This window comes from Eumetopias jubatus, unplaced genomic scaffold (genome assembly GCF_037043125.1).
Source record: "Eumetopias jubatus isolate StellerSeaLion01/CBP00866 unplaced genomic scaffold, mEumJub1_p1.0 scaffold_5, whole genome shotgun sequence".
Lineage (NCBI taxonomy): Eukaryota > Metazoa > Chordata > Mammalia > Carnivora > Otariidae > Eumetopias > Eumetopias jubatus.
The window spans coordinates 4,700,106-4,707,539 of NW_028274811.1; positions in this window are offsets into that span (position 1 = coordinate 4,700,106).

A 7,434-nucleotide genomic window follows, 5' to 3' on the forward strand; every position below is an offset into this window, starting at 1 on the left:
TAATACACAGTCAATAGGACACCACAAAGAGACTCCCTGAGCTGCAACTGTCCAAGCTCCGACACACCACACAGATTTAAGACTTTTATACTGGCTAGGGTTTGAAGATTTTTATTTTAGTAGACAATGCACTATCAGATTCTTCTGAACTGAAATGGAAAAGTAATAATATCAAGAGTATTGATACACAAAAAATTCTGAGTATGTGTACTTTTGAAAATGAGACAATTAAAAAACTTAATCACTTAAAGTCACAGAAACAGAATTTCCAAAGCTAAGAATTACTGACTTAAAGCAGGATCATGACACACATTTTATCCAGCTGTGAAGCTATTTGGTCCATTTCAGAAGAAAAACAGCATGAAATAGCAATCTGACATTTTAATACCTGTATATCTACAATCAGTGAATTTTAACCATTTAAATTTAATAGAAAAAAATAAAGAAACCGAGAACTGTAAGTTTAGGGGGCGCCTGGGCGGCTCAGTCAGTTAAGCGTCTGCCTTCGGCTCAGGTCATGATCCCACCATCCTGGGATCGAGCCCTGAGTCAGGCTCCCTGCTCGGCGGGGAAGCCTGCTTCTCCCTCTCCCTAAGATGCTCCCAACTGCTTGTGCTCTGTCAAATAAATAAAAATCTTTCGAAAAAATTTTTAAAAAAAGATTCTCAAAGAGATCCAGGAGCTACAAAATATTAAGTATCATTATACTACAACATGTCCCTATAACATGAAACCCAAGGGAAAACTAGAGGGAAAGAAAATGTTTTTAAAACGTCATCAGTTTAGGGCACCTGGGTGGCTCAGTTAGTTAAGCGTCTGCCTTCAGCTCAGGTCGTGATCCCGGGGTCCCGGGATCGAGCTCCACATCAGGCTCCCCCTGCACGGTGGGGAGCCTGCTTCTCCCTCTCCCTCTGCCCGCCACTCCCCCTGCTTATGCTTGCTCTCTCTCTCTCTCCATCAAATAAATAAATAAAATCTCTTAAAAAAAAAAAAAAGCTATCAGTTTAGATATGTTATTTATCCAAAGCTAACATAATATAGAGTATCTCATTTGCCTAATGCTCTAATATTCTATCTATGGTTTGCTGGCTATAAGTCATTCAGAGGCTGAAGAACTAAAACTGCTGTTAGTCACACGATCTTCAACAAGGCATTCATATTGTTCAGCCCTCAGACTCCTCGTCTAGAAAATGGACAGTTCTCATCATCTTCCAGTTTTAAAGTGCTGGATTTCCTTCATCTTTTATACCCTCACGAAACCTGTATTTCCTTTAAGTTAATTATCTAAAAAACATTTCCATATTTAGGATAATGTTCTTAATCTCATATATATTTCTACCACAATCATTAGAAGAGCCATTAATATGAAAGCATTTCTCAAATGCAAAGATTTTTCTATTCATTATATTGAATACATTTAGAAACAAAGACAAACATCATAAACAATAGGTGATGTAAACAGGGATGGCAATGTGAAAATCTCTGAAAATCCATTTCTCCAGAACTATAATGAAAACATCCGTAAAAATCATCCAAAGCAACTTTTTCAGAACTCTGGAGAATAATCCAAGCCTTGCAACAACCCCAGGTGCATTGACTCGAGACACATGGCTACATGGAGCTACAGAAGAGGTGAAGACCAGGCCTGGAAGCGGCCAGCTAGCCTCCTTTGGCCAGCCCTCAGAGCAAAACCCCATCTCACTGGACAGGAAAGGGAGTCCAGCTGTATTTCTGAGAAGAAAGGGAATGGACTGGAAGAGAGGAGCTCTCTAGTCTGCTCCACAGGAAGAACAAAACCTCCCGTTGAGTAACACACAATAAAGTAAATGTATCAAGTGTACCTGATTATTAGGTGTAGCTGAACTCTTCTGTTAATGGCAGCCTTGTCTTACAATGCAAATAACCATAACTACAGTTGAAAAAACATTTCCCCCCCCTCAGAATATCCCTTTAAAAAAATGATGTTTACATATGGAGAAAAAACTAAATTAACAACTCTAGCGCCTGGCTGACTCAGCTGGAAGACCATGCGACTCTTGATTTCAGGGTCATGAGTTTGAGCCCCATATTGGGTGTAGAGAATATTTAAAAAATTTTTTTTTAAAAATTAATTAATTAATTAACAACTCTACAATTTAACTTTGTCCTTTCTAGAGTTTTCACCACACTACCAATAATACATATGCTGAGCTTCCAAAAAAATAAATAAATAATATGCTGAGCTTCCTATAAAAATACTGTCCATTCGGCAGGGATGTCCACTATCACCACTGCTTTTCAACACAGTATTAGAAGTCCTAGCCACAGCAATCAGAAAACAAAAAGAAATCAAAGGCATCCAAACTGGCCAAGAAGAAGTCAAACTCTCACTGTTTGCAGACGATAAGATACTTTATGTAGAAAACCCAAAAGACTCCACCCCAAAACTGCTAGAACTCATACAGGAATTCAGTAAAGTGGCAGGATATAAAATCAATGCACAGAGATCAGTGGCATTCCTATACACCAACAACAAGACAGAAGAGAGAGAAATTAAGGAGTCGATCCCATTTACATTGCACCCAAAACCATAAGATGCCTAGGAATAAATCTAACCAAAGAGGCAAAGGATCTGTATTCAGAAAAGTATAAAATACTCATGAAAGAAATTGAGGAAGACACAAAGAAATGGAAAAACGTTCCATGCTCATGGATTGGAAAAACAAATATTGTGAAGATGTCAATGTTACCTAGAGCAATCTACACATTCAATGCAATCCCCATCAAAATACCATCCACTTTTTTCAAAGAAATGGAACAAATAATCCTAAAATTTGTATGGAACCAGAAAAGACCCTGAATAGCCAGAGGAATGTTGAAAAAGAAAAGCAAAGCTGGCGGCATCACAATTCCGGACTTCCAGCTCTATTACAAAGCTGTCATCATCAAGAGAGTAGGGTACTGGCACAAAAACAGACTCATAGATCAATGGAACAGAATCGAGAGTCCTGAAATGGACCCTCAACTCTATGGTCAGCTAATCTTTGACGAAGCAGGAAAGAATGTCCAATGGAAAAAAGACAGTCTCTTCAACAAATGGTGTTGGGAAAATTGGACAGCCACATGCAGAAGAATGAAACTGGACCATTTCCTTACACCACACACAAAAACAGACTCCAAATGGCTGAAAGACCTAAATGGGGGACAGGAGTCTATCAAAATCCTAAAGGAGAACACAGGCAGCAACCTCTTCGACCTCAGCCGCAGCAACTTCTTCCTAGAAACATCGCCAAAGGCAAGGGAAGCAAGGGCAAAAATGAACTATTGGGATTTCATCAAGATAAAAAGCTTTGGCACAGCAAAAGAAACAGTCCATAAAACCAAAAGACAACCAACAGAATGAGAGAAGATATTGGCAAATGACATATCAGATAAAGGGCTAGTATCCGAAATCTATAAAGAACTTATCAAACTCAATACTCAAAGAACAAATAATCCAATCAAGAAATGGGCAGAAGACATGAACAGACATTTTTCCAAAGAAGACATCCAAATGGCCAACAGACACATGAAAAAGTGCTCAACATCGCTCAGCATCAGGGAAATCCAAATCAAAACCTCAATGAGATACCACCTCACACCAGTCAGAATAGCTAAAATTAACAAGTCAGGAAACGGCAGATGTTGGCAGGGATGCGGAGAAAGGGGAACCCTCTTACACTGTTGGTGGGAATGCAAGCTGGTGCAACCACTCTGGAAAACAGTATGGAGGTTCCTCAAACAGTTGAAAACAGAGCTACCATACGATCCAGCAATTGCACTACTGGGTATTTATCACAAAGATACAAATGTAGGTATCTGAAGGGGTACGTGCACCCCAATGTTTATAGCAGCAATGTCCACAATAGCCAAAATGTGGAAAGAGCCAAGATGTCCATCGACAGATGAATGGATAAAGAAGATGTGGTTCATATATACAATGGAATATTATGCAGCCATCAAAAGGAATGAGATCTTGCCATTTGCAACGACGTGGTTGGAACTGGAGGGTGTTATGCTGAGCGAAATAAGTCAATCAGAGAAAGACATGTATCATATGACCTCACTGATATGAGGAATTCTTAATCTCAGGAAACAAACTGAGGGTTGCTGGAGGGGTTTGGGGTGGGAGGGATGGGGTGGCTGGGTGATGGACATTGGGGAGGGTATGTGCTATGGTGAGCGCTGTGAATTGTGCAAGACTGTTGAATCACAGACCTGTAGTTCTGAAACAAATAATGCAATATATGTTATGAAAAAAAAAGAAGGAGATAGCAGGAGGGAAAGAATGAAGGGGGCGAACTGGAGGGGGAGACGAACCATGAGAGACGATGGACTCTGAAAAACAAACTGAGGGTTCTAGAGGGGAGGGCGGTGGGGGGATGGGTCAGCCTGGTGATGGGTATTAAAGAGGGCACGTTCTGCGTGGAGCACTGGGTGTTATGCACAAACAATGAATCATGGAACACTACATCAAAAACTAATGATGTAATGTATGGTGATTAACAGAACAATAAAAAAATTTAAAGAGAAAAAAATACTATTTATTTAACAGTCAGAAATGCAAGGCAGAAGTTACTTGGGTATTACCTGATAAACCTCTCATCATTTTAGACATTAAGAAAATGGGTGACCATGTGTCTAGGTCATATAATTAAAAATAGGCCAAAGCAGACTAGATTTTGGGTTTCCTGACTTCCGACACACAGTTCTTCTCCTTGACCACATGAGGCTTCCATCTCATTTCCCCTTTTCCTCCTTCTCCTCACTGGTGAGAGCTCAGGTCATATAAATATCATTTATCCTGCGAAGCCCACTTCAACTCACCTACACAAACTGTCTGCTTCCTCTTCTGTTCCCCCACCCATCTTAGCCCCCTTTGTATCCCAAGAGACAAGTAGTGCCTGGCACATAGTAGGTGGTAAATAAACGTTTGCTGAATTAATAAAACTGCAAATACAGAATAGCAATCAAATTTCAAGCAACATCATTTAATTACTTCGCTATCAATATAGCTTTGAACAAAAGCACTCATTTGATATAAAGGTTGTGATAGGATTATATTTTTTAAAACAAACATATACACTAAAGATTTTCATTTTAAATATCAACAGTTAAATGTGATTTAGAATTAATGAATTCAATGTATTATCATTCGAAGAAAACATTTTATAAGAATAAATTTAACTTTTACCTTTCAAAATGAAAATTAAACTGCTAAAATACTAAATGATCAGCAATTTAAATACAAATATAAATACCTGCTTTTTCTGAAGTCCTAAGAAATACCATGTCCGATGGAATTCTTTGATTCTGCAGAGAGTAATATAAAACACTAATTATCTATATGCAAGTTTATAAAGTAATACCATTCTATTACAAAGTAGAAATAGTTAGTAAAAACAACTAAAAAAAGTTATAATTAAAATTTATACTGAAGCAATTAACATTAATAATTTGTTTTAACAATTTGTATAATTTATATTTAAATTCATTTTTTAGTTGGACTTTTTTTTTTTTAAGATTTTATTTATTTATTTGAGAGAGAGAGCATGAGAGAGAGCATGAGAGGGAAGAGCGTCAGAGGGAGAAGCAGACTCCCTGCCGAGCAGGGAGCCTGATGCGGGACTCAATCCCGGGACTCCAGGATCATGACCTGAGCCGAAGGCAGTTGCTTAACCAACTGAGCTACCCAGGCGCCCTTTAGTTGGACTTTTTAACGATTCTTTCCCGTTAACAAACCATGAAAACAGCATTTATGATGACTTGAAAACGTCTCCATTTCTGAAAAATGTTAAATATTGCCTTTTCTGTGGCCTCTTTAACTGAACTCATACATACAATATAGCAGTTTTTGCCCTATAATAAATTATGTCCTCCCTAGTAGACTAACCCTCGAGAGTGAGAATAGGATTCTTCCAAAGCCTAACACAAAACAAAACACATCATAAATAAAACACTTACTGAATGTTGAATAAATGAATAAATGTACAACTGAGCAGACAAAAAAGTCAACCCTATAAATTTGAGAGATATTCTTTTATAAAGCAGAAAAGGACAAAAACTCAAAGGGACTTACAGCATATAAACTTAGACAAGTATTTGCTATTCGTGCATTTATTTAATCATTACTAATAATTTTGTCAATTGGAAAAGCTGTATCAAACTAAAGGAAAAATATATAATAAGAACACAATTTCATGAAGTACTTATATTTTTGGAGACCTAAGTAAAGATTTACCCACACATGAAAAAGAAATGGATTACCTGTCAGTAAGCAAGCAATAAAAACAAATATAAGTCGTTAAAGGTGAAAACGATATGCTGTGGGATAAAGCTACCTTTTTCTAACATGAATAAAGAAAGGTCAATTATTAGGATCTAAAGAACTCTTAGGTCAAAAAAGAAATCACAACGGAAATTAGAAAATATTTTTAACTGAATGATAATAAAAACTCAACGCAGCAACGTGTGTGAAACCATTCTGCCAGAGCCAAAAGAAAATGTTAAGAGGAAAATATTCACAATTCAATGCATACAATATATAAAGGAAGCTAAAAATACGAGCTAAATATCCACTTGAAAGCAGGGACAGGGGGAGCCAATGAACCCCAAAGAAAGTACAAGGATGTAAGCAAATATAAACACAGAAATTAATGACCTAGAAAACAAGTATATAAATAGAAGTAATGACAAGCAAGAAAGTATTTTTTAAATACGCCCATTTCAGCGATAAGAAAAACTAAGGTGAGACTATAACTAACAAAAGGCAAGTTCTCTAAACGAAAACTATCAAACATTATTGAAAGAAGTTAAAAAAAACTAAACACACAGAATACATCATTTTCCAAAATCAGAATCTAAAGATGTCATGTGCCCATCAACTGGTAATATGTATTTAACACAAACCCAATCAAAATCGTAACATGTTTTTTGAGAGGAATTGACAAGGTATTCCTAATATTTAGAGGGAAATGCCAAGGCCAAGAATGAACAAGACAAATGTGAGAAACGTGGAAGGTGGATTCCACAGTATAACAAAAGTAAAATATTAAAGTAGAGCAATGAAGACAAGATGGTATTCCTCTAAGATAGATAATTCTACCAATGGGAACATAGTGACTCCAGAAGGGAGGCCCACATAAGAATGGACACTAGATTAATGAGAAAGGCGCTCCTGCAGACCAACGAGGACACTGTGGTCTTCTCAATAAACAGTACTGAGAAACTAATTTATTAGGTATCTATAGGAGATGACAGGAGCTAATAAATACTAAAGCTCTGTATCAATCAAAACATAAGAATATATTCCAAATAATTTCTGCTTCTAAATGTCAAAGTCAAAACTATAAAGCCCTAAAAGATATTACAGATATTTTCACAACTTTTTGGCAGAGAGTAATTTCTTCCCCACCA